At 43.9% G+C, this 23,305-nt stretch overlaps 1 long non-coding RNA gene across 2 annotated transcripts; it reads left to right on the plus strand.

Moving 5' to 3' along the window:
• The first annotated feature begins 5,861 nt into the window (after positions 1–5,861).
• On the plus strand, positions 5,862–21,877 carry LOC116579797. 2 transcript variants are annotated; one of them, XR_004281430.1, is made up of 4 exons: positions 5,862–6,180; positions 12,514–12,623; positions 13,570–13,691; positions 17,061–21,877. It is a non-coding gene; the product is annotated as an uncharacterized LOC116579797 (long non-coding RNA). The 2 variants fall into 2 exon arrangements; XR_004281429.1 differs by lacking the exon at positions 5,862–6,180 and adding an exon at positions 10,619–12,072.
• Positions 21,878–23,305: the final 1,428 nt, after the last annotated feature.

Here is a 23,305-nt window from a genome sequence, read left to right on the forward strand (position 1 = left end):
CCAAACCACTGACGCAGGGAGCTCAAATAATTCAGGAAATTTCACGTCTTCACTGTTCCATCACAGTCCTTCCACAAAGACTTATCACGTAGGACCTTTTCAGTAATTTGCTCAATGAATTAACCAACACCAAGTAGAGAAGGAGACCTCACAAGGAAGAAGCAATTATTTTTGACACTGTTTCAATGAGGAGGAATCAAGCAGATAATGAGATGGTGCTTCATGAAAATATCTATGTAGTCTAAAAATCCAGTATTTCACAGAGAAACAACTTATATGGGCCATGCTTTTAGAAATGTAAGAACCGATCAGTCTTCCCAGGGGGTTCCTCTACCAGAGAAGTTCAAACTCTAAAAAATTCAGTGCTGAGAGAAGGATTTCGTGTTCCCAATAACTTCAACCAATAAACCTTCCTGTCCCTGCACTCTGGCTTCCAAATGATGTTATAACCACCCTCACATAAAATTTTGGAGAACAGAGGGATTCTGGATAAATCCAAACCCTGGTGAACCAAGCCGCATACAGACGGGTGCAGAACAACAGTGCTCCTTCACGGAAGCCAGAGTTAGACACGTCGGCAGGTTTTCTGGTCAGGCCCTCATTTTGGGGAGGCTGATCTGGATTTAATATAGGCCTGTGCAGTTCTGCTTTGAACAGATCCTCCTACCTACATTCCTACATTATTTTTTTTTCTTTTGGTTGGAATTTTTTTTTTGAAGTATAGTTGACATATTAGATTCAGTTCCTGGCGTACAACACAGTGACCTGACATTTATTCACATTATGAAATATCACCCAATAAATCTATCACCTGCCACCATACAAAGCTATTATAATATTATTGACTATATTCTCTATTCTCTATATCTGTTACTTACTTATTTTACTGGAGGTTTGTATCTTTTAACCCCTATTACTTATCTCACCCATCTTCTTCTCTCCTTCCCTCTGGCAACCAGCCATTTGTTCTCTGTATTTTTTTTTTAAGATTATTTATTTATTTGACAGAGATCACAAGTAGGCAGAGACAGAGAGAGAAGAGAAAGCAGACTTCCTGCTGAGCAGAGACCCCTGATGCAAGGCTCGATCCCAAGACCCTAAGATCATGACCCAAGCTGAAGGCAGAGGCTTTAACCCACTGAGCCATCCAGGTGCCCCTGTTCTCTGTATTTTTTAGACTGTTTCTGTTTTGTTTTGTTTGCTTGGTTGTTTTTTTATATTCAACATATTTAAGTGAAATCATGTGGCATTTGTCTTTCTCTGACTTATTTTACTTAATATAATATCCTGCAGGTCTACCCATGTTGTCACAAATGACAAGATTTTATTCTTTTTTTTATGGATGAGTAATATTCCATTGTATGTATGTACTACATCTTCCTTATCCATTCCTCTACTGATGAATGCTTCCATATCTTAACTATTGTAAATACTGCTGCAATGAACATAGGGGTGCAGATATTATTTTGAATTTTGTTTTTGTTTTCTTTGGGTAAATACCCAAAGTGGAATTGCTGGATTGTAGGGTAGTTCTATTTTTACCTTTTTGAGGAACTTCCATGACACTTTCTACAGTGGCTGCACCAGTTGCATCCCCACCAAAGTGCACGAGGTTTCCCTTTTCCCTACATCCTCACCAACACTTGTTATTTCTTGTCTTTTAATTTTTTATTTTTTATAAACATATATTTTTATCCCCAGTCTTGACTTTTTTAATATAGCCATTCTAACAGTGTGAAGTGGTGTCTCACTGTGGTTTTGATTTACCTTTCTCCTGATGATGAGTGATACTAAGCATTTTTTTTAAACTAAGCATCTTTTTTATGTGTTTGCTGGCCATCTGTATGTCTTCTTTGGAAAAGTGTTTATTCAGGTCTACTGCCCATGTTAAAATCATTCCTACATTCTAAATGAAAAAGAAGCCATATCACCAGAACTTCTTTTGTGGCCTCAGAATGAGGTCAAGACATGAGAGAGAGAAAATATTGAAGACATTGATCAGGAATTTACTAATACCTCAGTGGCTCAGTTTTCTCATCATTAACATGGGGATAAGAATATCAACTACTACATATGGTTATCTTGAAGAATAAGTAAGAAAATCCATTTAAAACACTTACTAGAATAATGGCTTAACATGAATTAGCTATTATTATTACTGAAGAACATGACATCCCCCTCATTTCATTTTTATAAAGGACATAATTTTTTTTCATTATTTACTTCTCTCTGGTATGTTTTATTATAATTTTAACAAAAATACATAGATCCTGACCTTAAGACTGCAGCTTTTCTTTTAAAAAATAGCAGGAAAGATTTCTCTGATGTTTAAATTTTCTCTATATATAGAAATGACAGAGACATGGGCACCTGGGTGGCTCAATGGGTTAAGCCTCTGCCTTTGGCTCAGGTCATGATCCCAGGGTCCTGGGATCAAGTCCCTTGTTGGGTTCTCTGCTCACTGGGGAGCCTGCTCCCCCCTCTCTCTCTGCCTGCCCTCTGCCTACTTGTGATCTCTCTCTGTCTGTCAAATAAATACATAAAATCTTTTTAAAAAGTAAAGAAATGACAGAGAGGCACCATTGTGTAATAAGATGCAAAACTGAAATAACAAACAAAGGTTGAATCCTGTTCTTTCTGTGCAACTTGGAGATTGGTATACATGTTTATAACTGCTATCATCTTACTCTCTTCTTACATAAATTTGTCACTGGAAGAGTAATTTGTACAACAGATCCTTGGAAAGTTCTTTCACTGCACCTATAATTTTTATATGACATTCCTAATCCCATAAGGTGTAAATACTGATAAGGTTTTTCAAACAAGAGGATCACTAGGGCTTCTCTCTTCTTCCTGCTGCATGTAAACAACATTGAGTCCTATGGTTTCCCTTTTTTATTCTAAGAGTCTTTGCTGCTTTACATAATCAACTAGTGTGACTGTATTCTGCAGATACAATAAAACCCTATATATCTGCTAACAAAAAAATGAGGAGGGGAAAATGCACACCAAAATATTATGATGTCTGTATTTAGGACACATGCATTGGTTTCCTCTACTCTCACAGTGCTTCTGATACCAACTATGTATTTTTTTAAAAACACATCAATTCTCTAACACCAACTTGATGCCCTACAGTTTAATTCAGCTCTGAGGTCTGACACCATCTACCTGGAATTAGCATAAAATCCCACAAACTAGGAGCTCAGTCCAAGACTGTCCCCACTTCAGAAATCAACCACACGTCCAAGGTTGTCATCTGTACTTCTAACCAACTGGCTATAAATTGGGGTTCCCACAACCTCGTCCTCAGGTTCAAAAATTTGCTAGACCAGCTCAGAGAACTCAGAGAAACACTAAGTGTATTGGTTTATTATACATTAAGGGGTATGATAAAGTACACAGATGAATAGCCAGATGAAGAGATACACAGGGTGAGGTCTGGAAAGCCTCCAAGTGCAGGGCTTCTGTATCTGAGGAGTTGGACAGGTGTGCCAAGCTCCTGGCACAGGGATGTGCTAACCAGCCCAGAAGTTCTCCAGACCCTGTACTTTAGGGATCTTTATGGCGGTTTCATCACATAGGCATGATCGATTATTAACTCATTTTCCAGTCCCTTCCCCCATCCCTGTCCTGAGACTGGGAGCTAGGGCTGAAGGTTCAAGCTTCTTCTTCTTTTTTTTTTTTTTTAAAGACTTTATTTTATTTTGTACAAGATCATTCCCAGCTATTAATATCTTTGCTTGCACACTAACAGTTGTAAATATTTTTATCACGTATGCCACCTTTATTAATTTAAATCACGTTTTTCTCCAGAAAAATACACATATATTGAATTCTGAAAGGAATGACCCAGAATCACCAATGATGAACAGTTAATACTTCCTGAGTGCTCATTAGGTTCCAGACATTTGTTTTAAGGAACTTTGCACATATTAATACATCTTATCCTTGTTATATTCCTATGAAGCAGGAACTACTGCTGTATCCATGTGAAAGATTTAGGAAACAGTGTGTGCACAGTGTAAAGACTGTAAACATCTAGTAGTGGCAGAGCCAAGATTCAAAGCCATCTGGCTTTGAATTTAAGACTCAGAACTCATACTCTTCAACAGCATACCACACCGCCTCTCACTGTCCAATGATATGTAAACAAACTCTGCTGTCAAATCTGAAATAAGGCGTAACAAATTTAAAAAAATTAAAACTTTTTAAAAATTAAAATTAGGGGTGTCTATGTGGCTCAGTCAGTTAAGCGTCTGCCTTCTGCTTAGTTCATGATCCCAGGGTCCTGGGACCGAGCCCCACATCAGGGTCCCGGGGCTGAGCTCTGCATCAGGCTCCCTGCTCCGCGGGGAGTCGTCTAGTCCCTCTTCCTCTGTGGGCACACTGGCTCTCTATCTCTTAAATAAATAATATATATCTTTTAAAAATTAAAATTCAAAAAAACAAAACAAATGACTAAGGACACAGATCTACCAGTGTGTTCAATCCTACGATCACATTCCCACTTCTAAAAGTTTCACATGGAAGAGGACTGTTATATGCTACTGAAACTATTGAAGCAATGCCTATCTTGCTGAACTTAACAATGAAGCCTTGGGACAAGGTGAGTATGTAGCAGCAGCACTATGCCAACCAAATATCAATACTAATCTTTTTACTCTATTAAAGTCTAAAATAAAGCCCTGAAAGCAAACTTCAGAAGTTGTACTTCTACAACCTACTATCACAATGCTTAGAAAGGGGATCACAGAATAAGATGTAAATGATTTGTAATCAGTAGTGAGAAATAACAACTAAAATTGTAATGAGAATATTGGGTATAAAGAAAGGATGAAGGGCCACAGGGAGAAGGAATCCTTCTCTAAGACCCCATCATTCACTGTAAAGAAGACACAGAGAAGGTCACAATTACGTGGAGCACCTCCGGCAAAGGCAAACAAATGTACTCTTAAGACAATTTAGAGAACAAAAAGGAAACACAAGACCCACCTAAATCTTAATTTTTGGATGTGCAACAACCACAACCTCTTTTGGGTTTTTCTTCTGGAGAGTAACAGAGCTGGAGAAGAGACTTGTAAGACCTTTATTTTTTGGAGTTTAGAATGACTCAGAAAACACTCTGCCAGATCTAACGCGACCTCACACCCTTCTTCGCCCTTAACACTTGACTTGCTCATTAAGTGAAGGCAAAGCGGGTGTCTGCGGTCAGCGATGTGTTAATGCTGTGGTTTTCAAACCTGTGAAAGGCCCTCACAGAGGCCCCCACCGCGGAACCCTGTCGGGAGGGAATGCCACTCCGGGGATTTCCCATCCAGTCTTCTCGGGAGCTTTTCTTGGAGAAGCTGAAGGCTCTAAAATTCCCATCTCCGGATCAGCGCCTGGCCTTCCCGCTGGGAAGCTTTCCTTCAAAGGCTCCATTACCTCCCTCTGGCGACCCGCTGTCTAGGGCAGACCACTTGATGGCGAGAGGAAAGGGGCAGGAGGCAGCAGGAACCGAGAACACGGCTCACGGTGGCACGTCCCTCCCCGACCCCCCAGCCTCCGCAGGGCACAGCCCTCGGCCGAACCACACAAGCGCCCGCCTGCACCCCGCCACTCCCGCACACACACGCGTGGGGGACGCGGGCAGCGCCGGCCGGCCCCTCTTCGCACGCCCTGCACCCACTGTTTTCCTTCACACAAGTCGCTTGTGGGCGGGGTCGGAGTCTGCAGTGCCCTCCGGGTGAGGCAGGGTGTTGACTTTTCCTTCCCACACTTCCAAACTCGCAGCCGCGCCCACCGTCACAAAACCTCCGGAGGGAAAGGCGGACGCCCGGGTTACCCCGGTGGCCTTTGGGAAATGTAGTCCCAGGCTGATCCGGCCTGATTGCAGTAGCCTGTGGGAAATGTAGTCCCGGGCGGTAAAACCGTAGAAGCTATGCGGCCCACCGCCCATAAGGACCGACCGCTCCGCGCCCGGGAGATTTCTGGGAGTGCCCTTCGGTCCTGGGATTACGCAGGCGCGTAGGCTCTCGCTGAACTGACTGCTGGACCTGATTCTGCCAATTTGGGGGCTGGACGAGTTTGTTGGGCTGGTGGTTGCAGCGCAAAGGAAGCGAAGAAGTACCTGACCCGACCAGGGAAGGCAGAGATGAGGATTCACGAGTTCACCATCACCCGACACTTGACGCCAACGTAGAGAGCCAACCCAGGACACTGCCGTACCAGACCTCCCCAAACCATAATAGTATCTTCTAAACTGTGTTATTATTTTTGTAAGGGCCTACTTGGCCAGAGCGAGCCATTTTGTTGTTTATGCAATAAACTTAGATTGAACCTGCCCCTTCCCCCCAAGAGAAAAGCGCTCAGAAACAGAACTGGTGAATATGACTGACCAGCCCCTGATAACGGAGCCCACATACAAGGACGTGTCTGGCCAGGTGGAAACGTCCAATCAGTGAAAGTGCACCTATTACCTCCCTACCCGCCAAGGATGAGCCAGGCCAGCTGGAGATGTCCAAATCTTTGCTTGACCTTCGCTTTGTATCAGTCTCGTCCTTTTGTCTATGGACCCTTTCTATTTTAACATAAAAATATAGAAAAAAAGGCATTTGAGATTATTTCTTTCTGAATTGTTTACTTTTCTATTACAGATGTTACTAAATCAAACATCCATAGGACTAATAGTGGCAATTAATAATAGTAAGACAAACGTGTGAGACAAATGTTTCTAATCCCTGACACAGCCACTTCCTACTCTTTGAATTTGGTATATTATTTTGTAGTCTTAAGATACATAAATGTAAGAACACCTGTGTGGCTCAGTTGGTTAAGCAGCTGCCTTTGGCTCAGGGCATGATCCCAGGGTCCTGGGAATCCCACATCAGGCGCCCTGATCATCAGGAAGCCTGCTTCTCTCTCTGCCTCTGCCTGCCTCTCTGCTTGTGCGCTCGCTCTCTCTCTCTCTCTCTCTCTCTCTCTGACAAATAAATAAATAAATAAAATCTTTTTAAAAAGATACATAAATGTAAGAACTTTAAAAAGGAGAATGTAAATAAAGTAGGACTAATTATGTATATATATATTTAAAAGAAACATTTTTCTAAATATATGCATTTCTATATATATAGATATATATATATACATATATATACACATTTAAAAGAAATGTTTCTTCCTGTCTCATCATACATTAGGATATTTTTACTCTTTCTTTTTCCAATAATACTTGTCTAAACTGTCCATGGGCTTTAAGGCGATCTTTTTTTTTTTTTTCTTTTTATGTAGTACGAAAACAATACGAACAATTCACTTTGACTTGCAGATCTTGTCTTTTTCTTTAAAATTTAGTATGTTGAGGGACGTCTGGGTGGCTCAGTTGGTTAAGCGGCTGCCTTCGGCTCAGGTCATGATCCCAGCGTCCTAGGATCTAGTCCCACATGGGGCTCCTTGCTTGGCAAAGAACCTGCTTCTCCCTCTGCCTCTGCCTACTACTCTGCCTGAGCTCGCTCGTGCACACTCTCTCTAACAAATAAATAAAATCTTTTTTAAAAAATTTAGTTAGTGAGAGAGAGAGAGCATTAGCAGGGAAGGGGCAGAGGGAGAGGAAGAGAATCTCAAGCAGACTCCACATTGAACCTGTCACTAGGGCTCTATCTCACCACCCTGAGATCAGTACCTGAGGAGAAACCCAGAGTCTGTAGCTTAAGCGACTGAACCACCCAGGCACCCCTGCAGATCTGGTCTTACTAAACCTACATTACACTATTTTTAGTGTTAGCCCATAACCAGTGTTATGATATCAAGTTAAATATACTTTCAGCAAAGTGTTTGCATATGGAATACTTACTTTACTTAATAGCAACACTATGTTTTCAGCCTTGTAAGAATTAGTTTCCAGCTCTCCAAAAATGTCCCTCCACTTTCTGAGCTACAGGGTTTGTGTTTTTCTTGTTTTCTTTCTTTTTTTTTTTTTTGGTGGAGCACCTATTTGTTGACCACACCCTTCGCCTTGTAAGCACTCCTCAACTTAATTCAGTCACTATAATTATGAAATTTTGATGGCTATGAATTATTCTATTTTATTAATAAAATAACATTTTACTTATTTTCTTCTTTTAAGTAACTGATGTTACAAAGTGGCAGATGGAGCCCCCACAGCAGGGTTGCTGTTGCCACCGGCACTGATTCATCTAAATTCACATTCCCTAGGGACCTGGGCTCCCTACACCTATGCCACACAGGTCCAATTGCCTTGTTCATATTCGCCCTCCTAGTCCAAAGCCTACTTTGCTTAGCCCAGTGATTCTAATCCCTAAAAGACTCCATCACCAAGGTCTAATTCAAGGTCAAAATATCAAGGGGCCAACTGTATTGTAAGGCCTGAGTTTTCTTTTTTTTAAATTCATCTAAATAAGAAATTGATATATAATTTTGTTAAAGGTACACAATGTATTGATTCAATGCTTGTATATATTGCAATATGATCTCAGCCATAGCATTAGCTAACACCTCCATCACATCCTCTAACTATCATCGTTTTTTGTGTGTGTGGTGAGATCATTTAAGATCTAGTCTCTTAACAACACCCAAGTATATAGTACAGTATTGTTGTCTATAATCACAATGTTATGCATGAGGTCTGCAAAACTTACTCATCTTCTAGTTGTAAGTTTGTGCACTTTAACAACATCTTTTACTTGTAGGTTTGTGCACTTTAATCCTTCTAGTTACCCCATGCCCCCAGCTCCTGGCAATCACAGTCCTACTGTTTCTACACATGTGGCTTTTTCATATCCCACATGTGGTACCATGCAGATTTGCTTTCTCTGTCTGACTTATCTCATTTAGCATAATGCCTTCAAGGTCCAACCATGTTGTTACAAATAAAAGGATTTCGTATTTCTCATGGCTGAATAATAGTTCAGGGTGTGTGTGTGTATGACATCTTCTTTACCCATTCAAGCTAAGTGACAGTCACTTAGCTTGTTTCCATATCTTGGCTATTGTGGATAATGTGGCAATGAACGAGGCCTTTGTGAATTCTTCAAATTTTCTGTCAACTACATTAAAGGATGCCAAGAAGGATATCATGTAGGATTGGGGCAGGGTGACATCTCTTTGTGAAAATTGTGATAAAAACAGGTGTAACATAAAATTTATACTGTAACCATTTCTAAGTATACAATTCAATGGCATTAAGAACATTTACATTGTTGCGCAACTAACACCAGTATCCATCTCCAGAACCTTTTCATTGTCTCAGACTGAAATTCTGAAATTCTGTGCCCATTAAGCAAGAACTGCCCATCGATGTCTGGGTGGCTCAGTTGGTTAAGCATCTGTGTTTGGCTCAGGTTATGATCTCACAGTCCTGGGGTGGAGTCCCCCATCAGGCTCCTCGCTCTGTAGGGAGCCTGGTTCTCCCTCTGACTCTGCCTGTCTCTATCTCTCATGAATAAATAAAATCTTAAAAAAAAAAAAAAAGAACTTCCCATCACCCCCCATCTCTAACTCCTGACAACCAGTGTTCTACTTTCTGTCTCTATTGACTTGAATACTCTAGATATCTCGTGTAAATGGAATTGTATGATATATGCCCTCCTATTTCACTTAGCATGATGATTTCAAGGTTATCCATGTTAAAGCATGTGTCAGAATTTCATCTCTTTTTAAGACTGAAAAATAGTCCATTATATCTGTATACACCACATTTTATCCATTTATCTGTTGGTAAACACTGGAGCTGTTTGCACTTTGGGGCTTTTGTAATAATGAACATTGGTGTACATGTGTTCATGTCCCTGCTTTCATTCTTTTGGATATATACCCAAAAGTGGAATTGCTCCATCATATGGTATCTGTTTTTAATTTTTTGAGGAACCTCTATACTTTTCCCCACAACTGCTGATTTTTCCACCAGCAATGCACCAGGGTTCCAATTTCTCCATATCCTTGCCAACACTTAATTTCAAAATTTTAAAATAAATAAATTTTAAAATAATAAATAAAATATTTGAGAGAGAGAACACACAGTGGGGAGGAGCAGAGGGAAAGAGAGAGCGAGAGAAATGCAGACTCCCTGCTGAGCAGGGAGCCAATCTGGAACTCCATCCCAGGACCTCGGGGTCATGACCTGAGCAGAAGGCAGACCCAATTGACTGAACCACCCAGGCACCCCAAAGTACAATTATTTAAATAAAAAGGTAAGTAATGCTGTGTGCCATTTTGGCCCCGGGTGGTAAGGATCCTTTGAGAAATTGGATGGAATATCTTCAGAATTGTCCCACCAAAGAAAGCATGGGGAGGCTGGGGTGCTTGTCCACAGCTTCCCACCCCCACTGGTTGAGAGGTGCTCCTACTGTCTGGTGCCTGTGGATGGCTGAGCAAGCTTTTGTGTTTTCCTATAACATCTCAGGTACATGGACATATGCACTCATAGACTTTCTTTTTTATCAATAAGCAAGACAATAACCACATATTTGGTCTTTATTTAGATGCTTTAGATTCATTTTTAATTTTTTTTCTCATTTTCCCCTCCATGTTTTCTACTATTTTTAAGGTTTCCTTAATATATTCAAAAACAATTCTCACATACTTTATGTTATATTTCCTTTTCTAAATATTTCGTCTACCATCTATATAACATTGCCTCTCCTTTGTAGATTTCTATTGTTCAGATATTATACCACATTCCAATTCTTCAAAGAAGCTTTCAAAGGGGCTTAGGAGTTTGGGGACAGCTGACTCGGACCTCAAAACAATGGCAGTGGTGGCCTCAGCGGGGGCACTGGAATTTTGTTTGCAGAGCCTACTGCTGGCAGGTGTGGGTGGACAAGTCCTATTTGACATCATATTCTGAGACCTTTCTTCCCTGGCTCTTCCAGGGCTTCTGAGGCATAGTGAACAGGGTTCATCAGCTCTTCCTTTGTTGAACTTTCTGGCAACACTGGAGCCCACGGAGGATGGACCAGAAAACACCCAGATTATTCCTCCCAAGAGGCAGTTCTGCTCCAGCAGGCCACCTGAGCTGGTGATGACTTAGCCTTTGATGAATGAGCTCCTATGTCTCCCGTTTCTTACTCTTCTGGATGGTTGGAATGGAGGTTTCCTCTAGAGGCTCAAGCCTGCGGGGGAAGGATTCTTAAGACTCCACTGCCTCGGGGGTAGATGATTGCACTCCCCCGCTGCTGTGGTGGGGCCCCTTCTATTGTCCTGCCCTTCGATTACTTCAAATCTTTCTCCACCTTCACTATCCCTTCCTGATCTCTCTTGGAGTCCTCTGTTCAGTGTCCTTTAGGCCAGGATTTTGGAAGTGTCTGGGTGGCATTGACATAGAGGAGACGGCCCGCTCAGGTGGCAGTTGGAGTGTCAGTTTGCCCCCTGGACAATCTACTTAACTTTCTGGAGTGAGCAACATTATGGACTTGCGGGCAGACAGCACTGGGCTGACCTGAGAGCCCTGCAGGGACACGGGGTCGGGACTCCAACACGGAGCGCTGAGCCTGTGGGATCAGATAACCCCTCCTAGGGATGGAAAAACCGAGCGAAGGAAGACAAGTGATTGCAGTAGGTTCCGGAGTGGGGTGGGAGGCAGGTCAGCGTGGTGATCCCAGCGGGACCCATGCAGCACTGGAGGGTGGTGGCGGTGGGGGTGAGGACCGAGGGTCGCCTCGGAGGGTGAGGCGAAGAACCGTTGCGCGCCGCGGGGTCCTCGGGAGCCGGGTGGGGAACGTCTTGCAACCCCTCCGCCACGCAGCTCGCGCTGCCCTGCGGGGGTTGGACCAACTGCAACCGTTGACAAGAAACGGTGCGCGAGCCAAGGGCGCGGAGATCTGGCGGCTAACGGCAAAGGGCGGGGTCTAACGGCCCAAGCCCCGCTGACACCCCGGGCCTTCGAGCCTTCTTTCCTCGCTTCGTTACGGGCGTTTGGCACGCAAGAGCTCCCTCCAGGTGTGGAGACCGTCCCGTACTGCCGAGGCTCTCCTGACATCCAGGCCTGTGAGCCCGCCAGCCCTTCCTGTTCGGGTCCCGGGAGGACAACGGGCTCCCCCCACCCAAGGCAGGAGCGACCCTGATCCTCCAAAGGTGCGGATGCGGCTTATGGGGCGGGCCAGGCCGGTGCTGTTGGCGCGGTGACCGACTCTCCGCGTGGGGTGGGGGTGCCGCGGGCCAGTGCTGGGGGGTCGTGGCGGGGGGTGAGACCAGAGCAGCCGCGGTGCTAAGAAGCCCCAGCGTGTCCCTTCCAGGCAGCCGCCCGAGTGGGCACGTTTTCCGTCCCTCCACCCCCACACAGGTAGTTCAGAGCCCCCCCGGAACTTCTCTAGTGCCGGACGGGGCCCCGGAGCCAGGGAAGGTACGAGCCTACGGCATCACCATCGGGGCAGTGAACTTCTCTTGAGGCGCAAACAAGATGCCCCCAACGGCCTGGATGCCACTTTCCGCACCTCTTCCTAGCAGGCAGGTTCTCTTCCCGGCTCTTTTGGTGAATTTGGTAAAACAGCATTTAAGTCTTCGAACTTTTCTCAGGTTCTACAGGTGGTAGTGGCCGAGCCAGCACTGGAACCCAGTCTGTGTCATTCCAGACCTCCTGAATGTAGCCGCGGGACTGTGGCGCCTCCTCATTATGGAGACATCAGGTATTATCATTTCTAACAGTCCTTAGGGTGCTTAGCATCAAGGCTCAGCTGCAGTGAGCGCATGCGCGGCTGTAAGAGTCAACTTGTAAGTGGACCATTGGCTCCTCAGAAGATGCTGGCCAGAGACCACCAGGTGGCAGCATATCCCCAGAGCGGATTTCTCTTCCGGGTGGATCCTTGCAGCCAACCACATAACTGGGCAGGGACAGGAGATACACAACATCAGAAGAGTGAAGGATCCATCCTGGCTTAAAAGCCTTGTGCCCCAAGGGCACCAAATAACTTTTGAAATCATTCCATAGACCAGTTTTCAGAATTCTACTTGAAACTGACCACATTATATTAATTTTTGCAGTCTACTGCATAGGACCTAACTGTACGTAATTAGGTCTTTTTCATTTTCTCTGTTTTGTAGCAAGGAACAGCAAATTACAGCCTATGGGCCAAATTCAGCTCATCTGGGGCTGGTGAACATTGTAACATTTTAACATTTAACATTGTAAAAATTTTAAAGAGCTATAGAATTTTTAAAAAAGAAGAATATGTGATAGAGACTATATGTGAACCACAAAACTACATTATTTGCTCTCTGGCCCTTCACAGAGAAAGTTTGCAACTCCTGCTTTGTAGTTCTCTGTGAACGGGTCTTGCATAGCTTTTGTTAATTTATTCTGAATTCCTAATTTTATGAGGTTTGTAAATTTTATTTTAAATGGTGTCTTTTAAATAGATAACTAGTAGTACATGGAAAATACACTTCTCTCTACGTATACTACGACCTTGCTAAGTTTACTTTTGCTTCTGGTGGTCTCTTTGCAGATTCCTTTGAGTTTTCTACATACACCAAGTGTTTTCTGTAAACTACATATCTCTGAATAATGTCAGCTTTACTTCTGCTTAATCTGCATTGCCTTCTATTTCTCTTTCTAATCTCCTACATTTGCAGAAACCGACAATTGTCAGCACAGCAATATTGGGCATTTCTCTCCTAGTTGAGCCTTGCAGCTGACTACACGGCTGTTGATGAGTGATCTTCTCCCAGAGGCAAGGAGAGGAGATGAGTTTCAGGTGGGTGAAGTATGCACCCTGGCTTAAAAACCAAGGACTGCTAGATATCTTATGATAATTCCACAACCAGGGGTGCCTGGGTGGTTCACCTATTAAGCATCTGCCTTCGGCTCAGGTCATGATCCTGGGGTCCTGGGATCGGGCCCCACATTGGGCTCCCTGCTCAGCGGGAAGCCTGCTTCTCCCTCTCCCACTCCTCCTGCTGTGTTTCTTCTCTCGCTGTGTGTCTCTGCCAAATAAAATCTTTTAAAATAACTCCAGGGGCACTTAGGTGGCTCAGTGGGTTAAGCCTCTGCCTTCAGCTCAGGTCATGGTCTCAGGGTTCTGGGAGCGAGTCCTGCATCAGGCTCTCTGCTCAGCAGGGAACCTGCTTCTCCCTCTCTCTCTGCCAGCTGCCCTGCCTACTTGTGATCTCTCTTTCTGTCAAATAAATAAATAAATAATTTTTTAAAAATTAAAATAAAATAATTCCATAACCAGCTTTTAAAGTCCTGGCTAAAAATGCCTACTTACCAATATAGAGACATAAGTTCAGGTAGCGATAGAGGCATAGCTACAGATGATATATAGACATGAATATGTATATCTGTGTTCCTATCTAGATATGGTTTTGGTAATGATTTTTGGGTTTTTGTCACCAAAAGCAAAGGCAACAAAAGTAAAAGTAAACAAGTAGAACTACATCAAACCAAAAAGCTTCTGCACACACACAAAAAGAAAAACAATGAAATGCAAAGCCAACCTGCTGAGTGAGAAAAGTATTGGCAAATCATATATCTAATAAAAAAATTAATATCCAAAGTATATAAGGAACTCATGCAACTCAATAACAAAAAAATCAGATTTGAAAATGAGCTGAAGGAGGGAGACAAACCATAAGAGACTCTTAATCTCACAAAACAAACAGGGTTGCTGGGGGGTGAGGGGTGGGGGGAGGGTGGTTGTGGACATTGGGGAGGATGTGTGCTATGGTGAGTGCTGGCAAGTGCGTAAACCTGGCATTTCACAGACCTGTACCCTCCTGGGGAAAATAATACATTATATATTAATAAAAATAATTAATAAAAAAAAGAAAATGAGCTGAGGAAGGAAAAATAAAAATAAGAATATAGAGGGAGGCAAACCATAAGAGACTCTTAACTCTAGGAAGCAAACTGAATGTTGTTGGAGGGGAGATAGATGTGGGGTGATGGGCATTAAGGAGGGCACTTGACATAATGAGCACTGGGTGTTACACACACTGATGAATCACTAAACTCTATCCCTGAAACTAATAATACACTATATGTTAACTAAATTGAATTTAAATTAAAAAAAAATTTTTAAAGATTTTGACAGAGAGAGGGAACACAAACAAGGGGAGTGGGAGAGAGAGAAGCAGGCTTCCCACCAGGCAGGAAGCCCTAGGCAGGGCTCCATCCCAGGACCCTGGGATCATGAACTGAGCTGAAGGCAGACGCTTAACTACAGAACCACCCAGGCACTCCTAAATTAAAAAATGTAAAAATATAAAAATAAGCAGAACTGAATAGATATTTTTCCAAAAAAGACATAGGGTTAGCCAAAAAGTACATGAAGACATGCTCAGCATCAGTAATCACCAGAGAAATGCATCAAAACCACAATGAGGGACAAACACATACACACACACACACACACACACACACACACACACACAATGAGATACCTTAGACCCTGTTAGAATAGCCATCATCAAAAGACCAGGAACAGTAAGTGTTGGTGAGAATGTGGAGAAAAGGAAACCTTTGTGCACAGTTGGTGAGAATGTAATGGTGCAGTCAGTATGGAAACAACTGTAGAGGTTCCTCAAAAAACTAAAAATAGAACTACAATATGATCCTGCAATTTCACTTCTGGATATCTGTCCAAGAAAAGGAAAACACTATCTTGAAGAGATATCTGACCCTCATGTTCATTGCAGCATTATTCGCAGGAGCCAAGCCATGGAAGCAACCAAGGTGCCCATCAATGGATTAATGGATAAAGAAGATGAATGGATAGGAGTATTACTCAGCCCTGAAAAAAGGAATTGGAATCTTGCCATCTGTGACAACCTGGATGGGTCCTGAGGGCATTATACTAAACGAAATAAGTCAGGCAGAGAAAGGCAAATAGTATTATGATCTCACTTACATGTGAAATCTAAAAAAAAAAAAAATTGAACTCCTGTATAAAGAGAACAGATCGGTATTTGTCAGAGGTAGGGGTTAGAGGTGAGTGGAATCAGTGAAGGGGAAGGCAGTCAAAAGGTACAAACTTCCAGTTATAAAACAAATAAACCCTGGGTATGTAATGCACAATTTTATATCCTTGAAGTTTTCTAAGAGAGTAGATCTTAAAAGACCTTGTCACAACAATTTAAAAAATATAACTGTGTGGTGATGACATTAACTAGACTTACCACTTTGCAATACATACAAATATTAAATCATTATGTTGTACGTGTGAAACTAATATAATGTCATATGTCAATTGTAATTAATTACAAGACATCGTATCAATGGAAACTTTTAGAAATCTCATGATCATCCTAATAGATGCAGAAAAAACATATGACAAAATTCAACATCCTTTTACTATAAAAGAACTCAATAAAGAATAGAAGTGAACCTCTCAATCTGACAAGGTCTGGACAAAAACCCCACAGCAAATATCATACTTAAAGGTAAAAGATGGGTGCTTTATCTCTAAATTGACGAACAAGATTAGAATGTCCACTCTTAGCACTTTTACTCAATATTTTACTGGGCTTTCTAGCCAAAGCAATTAGGTAAGAGAAACGGGAAGAAAGTGCCATCCAAATTGAAAAAGCATGAGTAAAACTATATTCACAGATGATATGCATCTTATATAGAGTATATCCAAAGGAATACACTAAAAAATATTAAAACTAATAATTTCAGCAAGATTACAGGACACAAATCAAGGTATAAAAATCTATACCCTTGTGGTGGTGAAATAATAAGGAAACGTTTTCAGTACCATCATAAAAATGAAATGTTTAGGAATAAATTTAACAAGAGAATTTTCTGTTTATACTCTGAAAACAAAACACTGTTGAAAGACATTTTAAAGGATTAAACAATATGAAAAACAGCCCATGTTCACGAATAAGACTTGATTTAAGATGGTGACACTTCCTAAAGTGATCTACAAATTCAGCATGATCCCTGTTAGGATCCCAGTTGGCTTCTTTGCTGAAATTTATAATCTGATTCTGAAATGCACAAGGAATGGCAAAGGACCTCAGTTAGCCAAAGATCTTGAAAAAGCAGAGTCTGCTGGGCTAAAAGTTGCAGTCGTGTATGACATGGTTGCTACTTACTGCTGTCTTTCTTCTTTCCACAGTGAAACTTCTCGTGGCCGGTATGTTGACTTCTGATGAGCCTTCTCTGAAATGACGCCATTTTACATGTACACAAATGTGGCTGAGGTATTGGGCTTCAGCTCACTCTTGAAGGACACGGTGTAGGCTAAGTTTGTTCGCCATAACCAGAGGGGCTGAGCCTCTACCCATTCATGGCAGTGGGTGGTCAGCCACCATTTCTAGATAGCCTTTGCTGAGCTATTGTTTCTTTCAGTAGAAGAAAAATGAATGGGTTGGTGACCCAACACTTCTGTCTCCAGAGAAATCTGGGCAGGTGACAAAGGTGCCCCAAGGTGAGAGTCTGGCTTGCAGTGCTCCATGCCAGAGCTATGTTTGCTCTGAAAGACAGCAGCAGAGGTGCTGAAGTTTGGACATTTCCTTAGTGGGGTTGACTACTCCACATCCAAGAGAGTACTCTTGTCTAAGTGGGTCCCAAATGTTCTGAGTGAAGGTGAGAAGAGAAACTCTTCCTCAGAGTGACCCTGTCCCGTGAGCCTGCGACAGATGTGCTCTGACCACAACTGTCCCAGCTGCTCTGAATGATGGAACAAAAATTTCCAGAAGGGCAGGTGTGGTGCTGACTTTCCCCATGGCACTGCCTGCATTCTGGACCATGTCCCTCAGGTGCGCTGACGTTAGCATTTCCAATCACAAGTACGCTGCCAGCCCCTCAGATGGCGACAGAGATGCCCTGGCCTGGTGGACACTAGGGGTCTGATGGAGGGCAGGAACAGGAGTAGCTCATGACACACATTTCTTCTCAGTGGTGCAGGCTTCTCCAAGAATAACAGGTTTTCTGTGACTAGATGGTCCTCAAGTGCTCAGTCCCGATGCGGGAAGAGAATCCTCCCAACACCCTGAATGGTGTTGGCCTTTCCCACTACCAGCCACGCACTCCTTCACGCGGGGCCCAGGACTTCTGACCGCAGGTAGGACCAGAAAGCCCTCCAGGCACAGGTGTGGCGTCTTCCCCTTGATTGCCATAGATGTCCTCTGGCTGGATGGGGCCCAGGTTATCTGAACACAAGGAAGACCCAAAGCACCTTGTGCCCCATGTTCCTTCTCAGTGATGCTCTCTCGTCCAATAGGAGTCAGCGTGTTATGGAGGGGGTGGCTCTGGGTGCTCTGATTATAGGTAGGAAGGAAAGTGTTTCCAAGGACAGATTTGCTCTCAGCAGGGCCGGCCTCTCCAGTTGCAACAGGGGTGCCCCAGGCTGACCACATCCCCAACACGAGCTGTGCTGCTAGGTATTACACTGGGCCTTGCTCCAAAGCTGAGTGTTCCAGACATGAAGCCACTGCCTGGGATGTACACAGTGATCCCAAATTTTGCCACTACCCAAAAGGTGCAGGTCCCATAAACCCCAGTGGGGCTGGAGCATACCTGCAAAAGGTGAGCAGCTCCAGAGGAGGTCTAATGGACTAGAGGGCTCTAGCGGTGGGGAGAACAACTAAAGGGCAGCCAGAGCTGGCTGGGTGCTCCCTGAGGCGCCGCATTTGGAACAGTTGGAAAAGTTGACCGCTGATGGGGGCCAGGCCTGCTGTCTAGGCTAGGTACGGGGGTTCTGCGGGAGCTGCCAGCTTTCCCAGAGGGAAAGGTGCAGAGAAGAGACAGGAAGAGAGCAGGCTGGGAACTGAGTGTGGTATCAGAGTCCAAAGCCGGCTTGGATGGCGAGGCTGAAGTGTCCTGGAGTGAGGCTACTGCAGAAGCAGTGGTAGGTGGGCCAGAAAAAAACAGGGGCCTTGAAGAGAGTGGCTTCCTGCCACCGCCCAGATCGGCTCCCACATTTCAGCTAAAGAGCGGTTTCTGCCCTAAAAGGAAGGGGGAAAGCTGAGGTAGGGCTGCTAGCCATAAAAGCAGGTGGCAACCTTGGCCTTGGCAGGGTTGTTTCTTCCCTATGGGGAGAAGCCTGGTCCCGAGCGACGGGGCTCATGCTGGGTCCCGGCGGAAACCTGAAGACGAAAGCATGGAAGGCAGAGCGGCGTCTGTGACAGTCACACCAAGGCCAAAGCACCCACTGGGGTCCGTTTTGCAGATGCACTGACTGTGATGCCGGGGTGGGGGTGTTTGCAGAGGCTGGTGAAGACCGAGACACTGGCTAAAGGGACTCGAAGGGGGGGAGGCTGTAAGAAAAAGGGAGGAGAATCCACACACATAGAAGTGGGTGATTTGACTTTAAAGACAGGCAAGGAAGAAGGATGAGATGTTAGGAGGTGTGGGTGGAGAAGCAGAAGATCCTGCTGCTGTGACTGAGGGATTGGGATGCAAGGGGCCTCAATTCTCATTAAGTGGAGCCCCAAAGAGGGGTTGGGATCTAAAGGCAGCACCTGCCAGAGCAGCAGTGGGAGCGTTGAAAATTGTGCACCCGTTTCATGACCCATAGCCGGTGTCGGGGGAGATAAAGGGGCAGACAGGTCCAGGCCCCAGTAGACAAGTCAGTCAAGTCAGTGACTGCTAATTTGGTAATTTCTGGAATCTGCGAGGGGAAAGCAGCCAATGGCAAAGTAACTGTGTTCCCTGCAAGAAACGGGGAGCGAGAAGAGGCAGGCTGAGTGGAACGGCTGTGTGACGTGGTCTTCAGTTTCGTCCTCCAGCCTCGTGGTTCCGTTGCTGCTGTGTTGTTTTTCTCAAAGCTGAGGTCTTCAGCAATGACCATCCAAGGAAGGTAGGAGGTAGGAGCAGACTCGCTTCTTCTACTGCACAGTAGTGGCAGTGGCAGCAGCAGTGGCCCTGAAAATTTCTGTTTACAGAGGCTACGTGGGTGGAGAATTTCTCCTTGACAGAGTGTCTGAAAGCTTTTCTCTCTTGGGTCTTCTTTGACATCAATAAGGGGCGGAGAGCTGAGCCAATGGCCTTCATCAAGCTCTTCCTTTCTCAGCCCCTCTGGCAGGTGGCCCTGATGGCCCTCATGTACCTGGATCATTCCTGTAAAGAGGCAGGAAGCCTCCAGCAGGGCTGTATGAGCTGCTGAAGGCATGGCCTTTGGTGAAGGACTTCATGGAAGATGTCTATGATACCTCACCTAAGCTAGCTTCTTGGAATAGAGGTTTCCCCAAATGTGTGACAGCTCCACTTGTAGCCAGGAGCCTACATGCTGATGGTACACTCCCACTGCTACGGGGACCTCTTTCTGGTAGTCCTGCCTTTGGCACACTTTTGTCTTCCTTTGATATCCCCTGCCTTCACCCTCCTGGTGACTTCAGCTCCGTCTCCTTTAAGCAAGGATGTAGGGGGGATTGGATGACCCTGGCCATCTCCAAATTCGAGTTGGGGAGATTGGGGGACAAGGTCAAGAGAGAAGCTTGCTGAAGAGGTTGCCCATGCAGGACAGTTTGGACACTGTCGGGTCTTGGGAGTGTAGTAACGCAATTCGGAGAGAGCTCTCCTAGCTACCTGCTCCTCTGTGGCAAACCGTGCTCTGTTTAGCCTGATGCTTGTGGCACAGCGCCAGAACGTGGGGCGGAAAAGCACCCCGGCTCCACCTACACCTGCAAAGGGGATGCACCCAAAGTGCCAAAGACAAAGGGCAAGGCCCAGAGGCCAAATCCCAACGGGACTTTCTAGCACTTCCTGACTTTCTGCTGCTGGTTGCTTGGGTGTGACACCGGATGGGCCTGGTGGTTTGGTGAGACCGTTAAAGACTAGACATTCCAAGAGCCTGCATGACCATCACGCCAGTGCCTAACTGTAAGGCAGTGGCAGAGGCAACCTGAGTTTGGAGGGGGGGTCTGCCAGCCCTTTTCCCTATGGTCCCCAGAGGGCAGAGCCTGCTCAAGGCCAGAGCAGGAGAGCAAAACGTAGATCCTGCCCACATGGGGCATGGCTTGTGGGAGGCTGGGGTAGACACAGGAAAGCTAGGGAGACTGGGGGTTGGTGCTGTCATGGTGCGTCCAGTCAGCATGAGATGGCTACAGCAGGGTATGTGCCTATGAGATCTTCCTCGGCTCAGCTCATGAATCAACCATTGGCTACACCAGGCTCCAGTCTCAGAAGAGGGCAGGGTCTGTGAATTGGTAACACAGCCCTATCAGACATTTTTCCTCAATATGAGCCTTGCAGCAAACCATGAAACTACAAGAGCTCTTCTCCCAAGTGCGTGAGTAGCAGGTGCATATCGGGTATGCGCTGGAGCTAGCCTGGCTTACAAGCCTTCTGCCCCAAGGGCATCCGTATCTCTTGTAATAATTCCATAAGTCAGCTTTCAAGGTCCTAACTTACTAATTTTAACTTTTCCAGCTCGCCAGTTGGTACAACTTTTGTTGAGGTCTTTAGATTTTATTTCTCTTGGTATTTTGTAGCAGAGTTCCAGAAATTATACATCATAGAGAGCATGGGTCAAATTTGGCCCACAGTCTGTTTTTGTAATGCCAATTAGCTTGAAATGATGTTAACATGTTTTAAATGTTGTAAAATCAAAACAAAACCATCACATGTGATAGGGACCATACATGCAAAGCCTACAAATATTTCCTAGCTGGTGCTTTATAGTGAAAGTTTGCCAATCCCCGATGTGTCCTTTTTTCGGTCTGTAGGTCTTATATACAGTATCTGCTGACAAACTTACAGTTTTGTGAAATTTTAAAAGTGCTATTGTAAATGGTACCTTTTAAATTTTAGTTTTCAATTATATGCTAGTGATAGCATATAGAATATATAATTGGTTTCTATATATTGGCCTTGTATGCTGTAAGTGTGCTAAATCTCCATGCTTCTGGTATTTCTTTGTGGATTTCTTATGATTTTGTAATACAAATTCATGTTTTCTATAAATAAAGAGTTTTACATAATCCTTTTCAATCTGTATGCCTTTTACTCTTCTTTTTACTTTTACATTTGATCTGACAGCCTGTAATATACTGAGTATCAGTAAAGATAATGAACATGCATTCCAGGTTCCAATCTTAAAAGCGTTCAGTATGCTGTTAGCTGAAGGTTTTTCTGTTTATGTGCTTCATATCAAGGAAATCCCCTCCAATTTCTATTTTGCTGGAGATTACTTTGAAAGAATTACCAAATTTTGTCAATTACTTCACATAGAGATTTCAGATAATATGGCTTCTCTCCTTTATCCTGTAAATATGAATTACATTGACTGTTTTTTTTCAATGCTAAACCAACCTTGATTCTTGGGACAACACCCCCTCACCCCACCCAAGAGGTGGTCATGTGAGACTATCTTATTGTATTTGATTGGATTGATTTCCTGAAATGGTCATTAAACACTTTTATGTCTATGTACCTGAGGGATATTAATCTTTAAATTTCTTTATTATGTTTTTGTATTAGGGTAATACTGGTTATTATGTTTTTGTTTTAGGGTAATGCTGGCTTCTTCATAGAATGAGTTAGGAAACGTTTCCTTGTTTTCAGAAAGAGTTTGTGTAACCTTATTAAAATATCTTCCTAATTTTTATACAATTTACAGGAAAACCATATGCATTTGCAGTTTTCATCACAGAATGGTGTTTACAGTCACTTGTCATCTCTTTAGTGTATATCAAATCTACAGTGATGCCCGCCCATCATTCCTGATATTAGAAATATCATTTTTGGGGCGTCTGGGTGGCTCAGTGGGTTAAAGCCTCTGCCTTCAGCTCAGGTCATGATCCCGCGGCTCTGGGATCAAGCCCCGCATCAGGCTCTCCGCTCGGCGGGGAGCCTGCTTCCTTCTCTCTCTCTCTGCCTGCCTCTCTGCCTACTTGTGATCAAATAAATAAATAAAATCTTTTAAAAAAAAAATATCATTTTTTTTCTTTTTTTTAATTTCCTGGTCAGGTTTTCTAGGGGGGTGTCAATTTCATTAGCCTTTTAAAAATCTATTTCTAGTATGTTGATTTTTCTGTTTATTTTTTATTTCTGCTCTTAGCTTTATCATTTATTTCTACCTAATTTGGACTTAATTTCTTTTTTTAAAAATTTACTTATTAGAAAGAGAGAGAGTGCAGCAGGGGGTCGGGAGAGGGAGAATATCAAGCAGACTCCACGGAGCATGGAGCCCAACACAGGGCTCAGTCCCATGACTCTGAGATCATGACCTGAACCAAAATCAAGAGTCAGGCACTTGACCAACTACGCCACCGAAGCATCTGGTGCTGTCCAGTGTATGTAAGTGCAAGAGGGCTGTGATGGACCTTAAAGTACACACATGTGTTAGATGGACTACCTTCGGGCAGTTGTACTGCTGTTGGCTCAGAGTTCAATGTCAATGAATCAACAATATGGCAT

Source organism: Mustela erminea, chromosome 19 (genome assembly GCF_009829155.1).
Source record: "Mustela erminea isolate mMusErm1 chromosome 19, mMusErm1.Pri, whole genome shotgun sequence".
Lineage (NCBI taxonomy): Eukaryota > Metazoa > Chordata > Mammalia > Carnivora > Mustelidae > Mustela > Mustela erminea.